The sequence below is a fragment of the Cupressus sempervirens genome, chromosome 3 (genome assembly GCF_028749045.1).
Source record: "Cupressus sempervirens isolate cs-2001-9-10 chromosome 3, ASM2874904v1, whole genome shotgun sequence".
Classification (NCBI taxonomy): Eukaryota; Viridiplantae; Streptophyta; class Pinopsida; order Cupressales; family Cupressaceae; genus Cupressus; species Cupressus sempervirens.
The window spans coordinates 725233412-725245718 of record NC_143120.1 but is presented as its reverse complement, the minus strand read 5'-3'; the positions used below and the strand labels follow the sequence as shown (position 1 = coordinate 725245718).

Below are 12307 nucleotides of genomic sequence, written 5' to 3'. Positions count from 1 at the left end.
CATACTTTCTTAGCTCTAAGATAGAAAATTATTACTAAGTGTCACTATGTTTACTAAGAGGGTCCTAGGTAGTTGTTTTATTAGACATATTAGCACCTTTTTAGTGTTGTGGATGGTCCATATTTGTTGATGATTTTAGTGCTAGTAACATTTTTTCTTATGTGTTACTAGCATTGATCTTTTTATCATATGATCTTTTCGAAGTTGTACATAAGGGACAACACCCTCATTTATGTTTCTTTAATATAAAATAAATAAATTTTGATTAAACCACCCAAATTTTACCACAATTAAAAATATTTAAATGAGAATTATCGCCTAAGCACACCTTACCTCCAACAAATTTTTCATATTAAAAAAAATTAATCTTTATTAGAGGTCACATTAAAAGTTGCACATGATTCAATTAACCATGCAAAATCACATGCACGAGTGGCCATTAAAGTTGTAATGAATGCATCACCATCTTCCTTTTTAGGCTCAGATTCAAAATCATTCTTCTTTATTTTTCTTCTTCTTTACAATCCTTACATATGTATCTAGAGCTAGCATAATTCTAAAAAATTAGCTTTGGACTTTTGTGGATATTTAGATCCACCCTTGATTTGTATTTTTACAATTCTCATTCTTTGATCCAAATTATGTCAACAATAGTCTAGAGAAATGTGAGATGAATCCAGTGTGTGTCAAGAGTAGGTAGGAGATTTTAAGAGAAGGTGCAAAACATGACAAAAAAAAAACCTAAAAATATCTAGGGATTGTTCAAGGCCATTCAAGAGTAATCCACACCTATCAAGATTTGACAAAGCATGTAGAGACGAGAAAAAAATATAAATCCCATTTTTCAATATTTTTTAGATTTTAGTGTATTGCATGTTTGAAGGCCTTCATAACATAATTGGGCGTCATAAGTGTTGTCAGTTCCTTAGAATGATTGTTGAAGGCATGATTCTAAGAAACTAAATTTAGACCTCCTTAACACCTTTCAAACGAATCAAGTAATTTAAAATTATGAGATATGAGTGGAAAGTTATGCCCATGCCAAGTTGGATTTCCCCAATTTTATATTTTTCAAAATATTTGTAATATTATTTATTGTTTGTTTCTCTAGAAGCTCCATAGTTTAAAGTTTATTGGTATCCTAAGACTATCATGATTCCAAGTTTGTATTTAAAATCTCTTTTGGTTGCAACAAAGGAAAAATTCTCTTGTACACAAATCTTTTACAAGTTCTCCTATTATTTATTAACAATACTTATAGGTTTCCCTGGTATTGTAAGTGAATTCATCATTTTAATTTAGATATCTTCTTTGGTGCTAATGTATATCTTCCTCCTTATCTCGTTAGAAAGAAAAGAACGTACCACATATTTCATCTTCAAAATAATATAAGTAATATCAATGATCATAACAAGAGAATCCCAAAAGTGAATCAAAGGAGGCAAATTTTGAAATATCTACTCCTTATCCATTTTGACACCAACTACTGCCAATTAAGCCAACAACATCTTAAATACTTCTAAGTGGTTTGTAATTTGTGTACTCTCCAACATTACCAAGGAGTATAATTTCTTCCTCCAAGAAATCTTATAAACTAAAGATTTAAGTTGATACATATTAGTAAGTTTCTTTACAAAGGACTTTTCATGGACATTGATTAAAATAGAGTCTATGAAGCATAATGTGATGAGACCCTTGGCTTTGCATTTCATAAGACCATATTCAAAAACCTCGGCTAGATTCGTAGGTCTCATGACATTATCATCACGAACATCCCACCAATTGTGATTTATTTACAAACCCTCCATCTTTAGCTTCTACATTTTTAAATTTATTTCCAAAAATGCTCCACCCTTATTCCCCCTAAAAAACTTGTCGTTTAATTTTTTTCGTAACAAGATCATAAAGTATCTTCTATACAAGCTCCCACTCAAATCTAGATTTGTTCAAAAACACAACCCCCTACAATTGAAATTGGAGGTGTTTGGGCCCTAATATCACTTGTGAGGAAATCATGGTTGCTAGACAACTTTCTAAGATAACATTGAGAGGTGGGTCATGTAAAATTTCCTCAAATATTTACAATAGTTACATGAACTTGACAAAAATAACATGCATACCATCATACAATGATTTAGACAGGGAAAAAAAATTAGAAGAAGAACTCCACATTCTACAAGTCACATAATATATAATTCAAAAAACAATAATAAATCACAACATATTTGTAGAGTAGACTTCTCATAAGAGTATCATCAACTAGAGACCTTAAGGTAGCTAAATAGCAATAAGACTCTTATAGCAACCCTCCTCCTCACACATCTCTTATATAGGGGATACAATACAATAAGTTGTGGAATGGTATTATAAAAATGTTAGCTAAAGGCCACTTATAAAAAAAACCCATCTTATTTGCAAACAAATATGACCTATAGTGTCTCACAACACACCAACACATGTAAAACTCTTTTATAGCTCATTTATGTGTTCAATGTTATTTTACATTTCCTATTTCATGAGATTAAATTTGTACAGATGCCATAACTTTTGAACCGATGTTCAATTATCAAACTCATTAAGTGTGAGAAAGATTGTGATGTTCTCTATTAAGTTATAACTCGATAAGTAAGATATATTTTCTATAGGAAGTCAAATTGTGATTTTGGTATCAAGATTTAACTGTGTCATTTTTGAGTCAAACTCATTGACCCATGTATCACAAGTAGTAATTCACACATGAATCCATCTCTCATGAGAATAAATGTAACACTTAGCACTCATTGGATCTAGGTGATGCTCACTGAGGTGAAGCATCGAGACTTCTTAGGAGGCCACCCCTCATGAAATATAGATTCATGTATGAATCACTACTCATGATACATGGATCAATGTGTTTGACTCAAAAACTACATAGTTAAATCCTGATAGAAAGATTACAAGTTATAACTTGTTATGTGAGTTATGGATACTTTTAGGTTGTTTTGCAGTCTCTAAAGCCTCCAAAAAATTATGAAATTTATATGACAACTTTTAAAACATAAGATTTAATATCTTCAATTCTAGACATGATTTTCAACAAAATTTACCATTATTCTTATCTAGGCTATCCAAACCTTTAGGGAAAGTTTAGGGAAGTGTTCAAATGTAAACTTACCATAGATAGTAACTTTGTAAATGCAAGGTTTGGACACATTTTTCTAACAACTTGGATAACTTATTTGTCGATTCATTCCCCTCATGCTTTGTTTGTGTGATTTTGAATCCTCTAAAATTTAGCAACTCTCTCTTTTTATCGATTGTATATATATATATATATATATATATATATATATATATATATATATATATATATATATATATATATATATATATATATATATATATATATATATATAATTTATTTTTATTCTCTAGGACAATGTTTCACCAAATAATGTAATTATTATTATAAATAATAAATAATAATAATATATTTGTAAGAAATGCTTAGCGAAAATGACAAAAGTATCAAAAAAAGCAAGGCATTCAAAAAACTTTGTTGAAATCAAGAAAAATAATCAAGTTTACTCGTGATTAACCCCAGACGCAGACCTCCCCCAAATAACTTGGTGAATCAATCTTAGACAATAGGGGGGAGCGCTTTACGATTTAAAAATTGCTTTAATGCACTCTTTGCGGTCCAGGAAGAACAACAAGATTGTAAAATATCAAATAAGGCAAAGGGTTTTGAAACTCTAATTAGGCTTCATGCAAAATAAAGTGAGCCATCATTGAAAAATAGAAGAGCAATTAAGAAGATGGCTAGAAGCTAGTGACAAACAAAAAGTGTAGAAAATAGGCCAATGAAAAGTTGATATCAAAACCCCACATTAGGAAAGAAGGCTTAGATCAACAATTGAAGAACCAAGAAGCCTTCTTCAAAAAAACCAAATACATCAGCAATGGAGGTAAACAAGATAAGCCTACCTCAAATCTTAATAAGTAGAGCACCTATACAATATCTTCACCCATAAAAATCTTAGAACCCAATAATATACCCTTAGGATCCTCAAAACCCTATCCAATCCAGTCTAAAGCCCTAGCAAAAAAGCAAAAATCTTTTATGTTTGTATTGAAAAACCCTATTGATAAATCAACTAAGAAGGTAACAAAGACATCCCAAGCATTTGTGTGTATTCCCCCACATAGGAAAAAGAAGTTTGAAATTAATAAGTGGATCAAATTTACAAACCCCATCAAAGAAACACAAACAATGTTAAAAATATGGAAACAATTATCATCAGCAACAAGCATAGTGAAGCAAAATGGCAGGAATTCTTTGATCTAGGTGTCTACATGATATGGAATGGTCCAACAAAATACAAAGCCAATCTAGAATTGAACCTAACAAAAATCTGCGGAGCAAAGGTAAGTAACATAACTCCTCATGAAAATCAATATTGGTATCTGCAATGTCAAGATCATAAAATAAGGAATGAACTGATAGAAATATCAAATTGTTTTTATAAAGGGCATCCTATTAAATTTTTAGCATGGTAGCCCAATTTTAATGAAAACTACAACCAATAGATACAGTCGATTAAATGGTTGGAATGTGAAAATATTTCATCATAATTAAATGATATTAATATAATAAAAAGAATAGGGCAATCTCTAGGAACTCTAATGGGATTCAAAGTAAATCATTACAAAACAAGTAAGATAAGATTCTTAATCTCAACAAAAATAGAACAAAGTGAATCCATAAAAAGAAAAATCATAACAAATAGATCTATATATAAATTAACCTTTACTAAATATATAGGAGAAATAAACAAAATAATAGGAGCAAACTTTAAAAATATAAACATTAAGAATAATCTAAAGAAAGCATTAAGGACTATTAGGAAAATAGAGGAAAAGGTAGAAGAAAACAGGGATAAAAGAAAATCAGAGTATAAAGAAAACACAAATATCAAAGACCTGAAGGAAAAAGAAGCCAGTGACAAACAAAAAGTATAGAAAATAGGCCAATGAAAAGTTGATATCAAAACCCCACATTAGGAAAGGAGGCTTAGTCAACAATTGAAGAACCAAGAAGCTTTCTTCAAAAAAACCAAATACATCAGCAGTGGAGATAAACAAGATAAGCCTACCTCAAATCTTAATAAGTAGAGCACTTATACAATATTTTGACCCATAAAAATCTTAGAACCCAATAATATACCCTTAGAATCCTCGAAATCCTATCTAATCCAGTCTAAAGCCCTAGCAGAAAAGCAAAAATCATTTATGTTTGTACTGAAAAACCCTATTGATAAATCAACTAAGAAGGTAACAAAGACATCGCAAGCATCCGTGTGTATTGCCCCACATAGGAAAAAGAAGCTTGAAATTAATAAGTGGATTGAATTTACAAACCCCATCAAAGAAACACAAACAATGTTAAAAATATGGAAACAATTATCATCAGCAACGAGCATAGTAAAGCAAAATAGCAAGAATTCTCTGATCTAGGTGTCTACACGATATGGAACGGTCCAGCAAAATACAAAGCTAATTTGGAATTGAACCTAACAAAAATCTGTAGAGCAAAGGTAAGTAACATAACTCCTCATGAAAATCAATATTGGTATTTGCAATGTCAAGATCGTAAAATTAGGAATGAACTAATAGAAATATCGAACTACTTTTATAAAGGGCATCCTATTAATTTTTTAGCATGGTAGCCCAATTTTAATGAAAACTGCAACCAACAGATACAGTCAATTAAATGGTTGGAATGTGAAAATATTCCATCAGAATTAAATGATATTAATATAATAAAAAGAATAGGGCAATCTCTAGGAACTCTAATGGGATTCAAAGTAAATCATTACAATACAAGTAAGATAAGATTCTTAATCTCAACAAAAATAGAACAAAGTGAATCCATAAAAAGAAAAATCATAACAAATAGATCTTTATATAAGTCAACCTTTACTGAATATATAGGAGAAATAAACAAAATAATAGGAGCAAACTTTAAAAATATAAACATTAAGAATAATCTAAAGAAAGCATTAAGGACTATTAGGAAAAGAGAGGAAAAGATAGAAGAAAATGGGGATAAAAGAAAATCAGAGTATAAAGAAAACACAAATATCCAAGACCTGAAGGAAAAAGAAGCAAAGCAAGAAGACCAAAAAGAAAGCACAGGAAGAGTAGAAGATACGGAGTATAGATGGAAGACAAATATGGATTACCAAATATCAATGGATAAATATAAAAAATGCAAAGACTACGGATATATAAAGAAACACTAGAAGAAATAGAGTTCAACATGAAAAATTGAATATAGTTTCCCATGAGGTATTGCTCCTACATAACGATCTAGAAGATCGATTTATCATAGCAAATAGCAATCATATACAACATAAAGGCAAGGCAGTCATGAGGTCAGAATCAGAAAAGAATATAGAAAGAGGAAGCAATTCAAAGATAAAACTATTAGAAGAAGAGACATACATAGACCAAAATGCAGAAAATAGCAATAGAGAGTCAAATTCAAAGATCAATATAGTAATGGGATTAGAGGAAAATGTTAATCAAGAACAAAATCATATAGAAAAGGGAGAAGCATCAATGGGAAAAGATTACCAGAGCCCATGTATCCCGCCAACTAAATCAAATCAATGGAGTAATGTTACCATTAGGAAAAAATCAAAGAAAAAAAGTTATAAGTTCTGGCAAACACCAAACAATGGGATGGATATGTTTAATCTAGATAAGGAAGAGATAAGCAGGGCAGAAGATAGAAGAGAGATCGAGTTGTTAAATGCAGTAGAGATAGAAACTATAATCAAAGAAACAGAACAAAATAACAGTCAAATAAGAAAATTAGGAGAAGAATAGGAATACTAGAGATAAGACATTTCACCATGGGAAGAATTCAAACTCACAGAGGGAAAATCCAATAGGGAAGAAGCATTAGAAAAAGACAGAATCGAGGAAGAGGATAAGGCTATAGAAGAAGAAGAAGAATACCTAATAAACAATAAAATTAATTAAAGAACTTTTAACAGAGGATGATCAGGAAATAGAAGAATTAGAAATTGCAGTAATGGTTAGAGATCAATTAAATTTGGAACATCTAGGTATATTCATTAATTAGGAAGGACTGAAAACACCTAATTGTGGAAAACAAAAATTGAAACAAGGGTTGAAAGCACTCAAAGAGCTTAGGGAAGCAATAGGACAAGAAAAGAAACAAACTAAGATAAGAGAAATATTACAAGGTGGGAAGGGGAAGATCCTTCGCAAGGTCCAATGAGAATTACAACATGGAATGCTAGGAGCCTAAATGCCCCTAGCAAGAAATGCTTATTGAAGCGTAATATCACACTATTTGAAATAGAAATCTTATTAATTCAAGAAACAAAATTAAACAAAGAAGAAGGAACAAAGTTAGGGCAGAAATTAGGAACTTGGAAATCTGAATTCAATATATCACAAGGTGCCTCTGGCCGATTGGGAATAGTATGGAATCACCAAAAAATCAATCTAGAAGTAATAATCTCAAATTATAATTGGATGGGAACCAAGGTCTAGAGCACAAAAAATAATCTCCAAACCACAGTTATAAATGTCTATGGGCCTACACTAACAACAGACAAATTAGTAGTATGGAACGAGATCAGCACATTCTTAAATATGTTACAAAATGAGAACATTATCATTGGAGGTGATTTTAATGCAATATTAAAAAGGGAAGAAAAATATGGGGGGATTCAGACAATTCCAAGAGCAACAGAAGATTTTAGAGAATGGACAAAGAGAAATTCACTCATAGATATTCCAACAAAAATGGAATATACACTTGGAATAACAGAAGGAAAGATTTTAGCTACGTAGCGGAAAGATTGGACAGATTCTTTTTTAAAGGAGATTTAAGCAGTCTGGAAAGAGAAATCATGGCAGAAATCCTATAGATGGTGGGCTTAGAACATTCTCAAATAAAAAAAGAAATCAAGGAATCATCCAAACCCACTAGAAACCCATTTAAGTGTGAAAAAATGTGGTTTATGGATTAAAAATTCATGAATAATGTAAAAAATTGGTGGCAAGAAGAACAAATTCATGGCTCCAAAATGTTCTGCTTTGTATCCAAACTAAAAATGATAAAAGAAAAAATTCTAAAATGGAATAAAGTACAATTCAAAAATATATTTAAAGAAAAATTATATATAGAAGAAAATTTGGAAAAATTAAGTAAGTAGTTATCAGAAAGGGAAGGAATAACGAAACTTGTCTACAAGAAAAAAAAAATTACTAAAACAAGAAGAAATTTTAGCTAAAGAAGAGGTGTTTTGGAAGAAAAAATCTAGGGAGAAATGGCTGGCAGAAGGAGACCGCAATACCAAATATTTCCATACTAGTATCCTACATTATAGAGCCTCTAACAATATATCAAAAATTAAAAACACACAAGGTAATTTTATAGACAATCTAGCTGAAATAGTAGAAACTTTTGTAAATTACTTTAAAGACATCCTTAATAATTATGAAACTTCTAATAGAGTAGAACAAGAAGAGATACTGAAAGCAATACCCAAGGTAATCACAACAGAAGATAATAAATCTTTCACACTGCAAGAGAAGCTCTCTTTAATATAAATCCGGACAAATTACTAGGACCAGATGGATTTCAAGCTTTTTCCTTCCAAAAATGTTGGGAAATAATAGGAGTAGATTTGTGGAAAGAAATTGAAGCAACAAGAAATAGGGGGACACATTTAGCATAAATCAATCACATATTCCTTACTCTTATCCCAAAGAAAAATAAGGCTAAAGAACCAAGAGACTTCAGATCTATTGCTCTTTACAATACTATCTATAAAACCTTCTCAAAAGCTTTAGCGAACCGACTTAAAAAATATTTCCCTAAATTAATAGCAAAAGAATAGACAGGGTTTGTACCTGGGAGATCTATTTTAGATGGCATCTCAATCATTCAAGAAACAATACACTCAACAACAAAGAATAAAGAAGAATGCATGTTGCTAAAACTAGACATTCAAAAAGCATATGATAAAGTAGACTAGAGATTCCTATGTAAAACCCTTCAAGCTTTTGAATTTTCACATCAATGGATTAACATCATTTTTCAGTGCATATCTACTCCAAAAATTTTGCTCCTCGTTAATGGAACTCCAGAAGGATTCTTCAATATATCTAGGGGGATCTAACAAGGAGATCCTATCTCTTCCTTCCTATTCATCATCATGGTAGACACCTTTGAGAGATCAATCAAGATAGCACAACTTCAAAACAAAATTAAAGGAATTAAGGTTACTGAAAATGTGGCTAATACCACACATCAACAATTCGCTGATGACACTATACTAGCTGGAGCCAACACTAAAAAGAGACAGACTACATTAAAACAATTCTAAACAATTACACAAAAGCATCAGGTCAAAAAATTAATGCAAAAAAATCCAAAATCTTTTTCTTAAATACAACAATAGATAGAGAAGAATACATATGCAAAGAGCTAGGATATAAGAAAGATATCTTTCCTTGCAAATATCTAGGAATATACCTGGATAAAGGGACTAAAATGAATCAAGCTTGGGAGCATGCACTAGAAAAAATAGATAATTAGACAGAAGTTTGGAAAGGAAAATGGTTAACCAAAGCTAGGAAAGCAACAAAAATCAAAGTTGTCCTATCAACTATACCTCCTTATCAACTATCATGTTCTCAATTACCAAAGAATATCAATCAGAAAATAGAAAATAAATTAAGAGACTGCTTTTGGAAAGGTAAGAAGACAAGAAGAAGGCAACATTAATAAGATGGGAAAAAATATGTAGGCCCAAAGAAGGAAGGGGACTTAGAATAAAAAATCTAAATTGGCAGAATGAAGCATTAGGCACAAAACAAGTATGGAGAATCTATCAAGGAAAAGACAAAAAATGGGCTAAAATTTTGTATACTAAGTATCTAGACGCATCAGATAGCACATCTACATCATCGAATTTTCTTCTAAAATTTCACCCCCTAATTACTAAATACACTACTTGGGATATAGGTAAAGGAGATAAAGCCCTATTTTGGGAAGATTCATGGAACAGGTATCCCCCCTCGACCAATCTAACATAACCTACAATGCAAAAATCCAACTATAAACAATCTAGAGAACCAAGGTAGAAGATTATATCCAATTGGATCCATCTAATAAAGAAACCCCTTAGAAATGTAAATCCTTAGAAAACTGTGGTCTCAATCTTGTAGATCAAGATATCTTAGAAAATATCCTTAAAGAGCGCCCAATTAACTACAACAATAGGGAGGACAAACTTATATGGGTAGCTACTAGAGATGGAATCTACAAAGTAAAGGAGGGATACAATCAAATTATAAACTCACAAAGATGGGAAGCAATAAATATCCTTGTAAATCTCTGTTAGGACCTAGCAGGTCTACCCAAGGCAAGTATCTTTCTTTGGGCAGCTTCTAAAAATGGAATCCTAACAATAGACAGAATCAAGAAAATGGGATTTGAAGGCCCATCAAGATGCATTCTCTATAAAGAAGAATCAGAAACTGCAAAGCATCTTCTATACCGATGCAAATTTGCTAAGGAATGTTGGTTATGGCTCAAATCCAAACTAAATTGGACAGCTCCTCTATCAGAAAAATGGCAAGACCATCTGATAGGGTGGCCAAAAAAATCAAATAGTAAAGTATACAAAAAACTTTGGAACATTACTCCAACAATTCTAGCATGGGAGATATGGAAGGAAAGAAATAGCTAGATCTTTAAGAATGAGGAACTCAATCTAACATCTCTCTACAATAAGATTGAAGCTAGCATTATAGATGTCATAAACTGCAACCTCAGGAAAAATATAAAAGAAGAAGGTTTCTTTTCATATTGGGATGTCAAAATTAAAAAGAATTGGAAGCATGTAATTAATACACCCCTCATTTACAAAAGTAACAATAAAGTATTCAAAAAAGAATACAAATGAGAACCGCCATCGAAAGGTTGGAAGAAACTCAACTTTGGCAGAGCCTCTAGAGGTAATCTGGGAAAAGTAGGAGTAGGATGCATAATCAGGGAGGAAACTAGAAACTAGCTCATAAAAAGAGCTAAGCCTTTGGGAATAGTCTCTAACAACATGGCAGAATTAGAATTGGTACATGAAGGTCTAGAAAAATGCATTAACTTGAAAATCAAGAAAATTATAATCAAAGGAGATTTGCAAATCATCCTAAATATGCTTAGAAAATGAAGAACTCCTAATTGGATACTAAATTCTAGACTAGAAAAAACTATTAGACTTTTGGATAAATTTGAAGTAAGATTTACACATATATTTAGAGAAGGTAATACAGAAGCTAACACTTTAGCAAATAAAGGCATAGATGGAGAAAACATTCTATTGTTTAATCATAGCTAATTAGGGATGATAACTTTAAGTTTTAGATCTCTATAGAAATCTCTATTGGCACTTGGTCCCATGATTATCCCAATTGGTGTGAATATCGACTCATGTTTCTCAACGTATATGAATTTATCACCCTGAGATCTTGTGATCTTTGGCATCACTTTAATTATGATTTCAAGTGGTATGAATAATCATCCAGTTGCATGGAAATTGTGTCATCACACAGTTTTCTAGATCCTTCCACACTCCACAATTATTCTATAAATGCGAGATGGGTCCCCTTCTTACCACATTTTTCCCATAATGTTTGAAAATTGATTTAGGGTAGTGTTAAGTTTCAGGATTTGCACCCTTTGCTAAACTATAAGAGTTCAGTAATCCCTACTTAACATGGGAGTCATTTCACTATGTGAGACTTGTTAATGAAATGAAACCTCCAGGTTCTAGGCCGGCTCCTATTGGATTTTTCCAGTGAAAATCTCTAAAACTTAATGAAAACTTCAGGGGAAAAGGTAAGAAATTTTTGAAAGTAAACCTAAAACCTAAATTTTAAACTAAGAAGAGGAGGTGATACACCAAAAGTGATTATGAAGACTTAAAAACACTTGACAAAGAGGATTATATAGCTATATGCAATGCAAATAAAGCACAACTTCCTATAAAGACTTGCACAAATGATTTATGATAAGGTTTCAGTACTGAAACAACAAAAGCAGGATAAACTAACACCTCACTTTAATTAATTTCATCTTTAAACACATATCATAACCTGCAAATAAACTTACATTCCTACAAACAAGTGTTGGAATGAGACAGAAATACAAGGAATAGTGAAACATTCTCAAGTTAACCCATCAAATCATTCAAAAGACTCACACAGAATTTGCAGA

General features: G+C 31.5%; 1 pseudogene; it reads right to left on the bottom strand.

Annotated features, from left to right (window-relative positions):
• Positions 1-3883: 3883 nt before the first annotated feature.
• LOC149568824 (putative formamidase C869.04) overlaps positions 3884-12307 on the bottom strand; it is an 82138-nt pseudogene continuing 73714 nt past the window's right edge.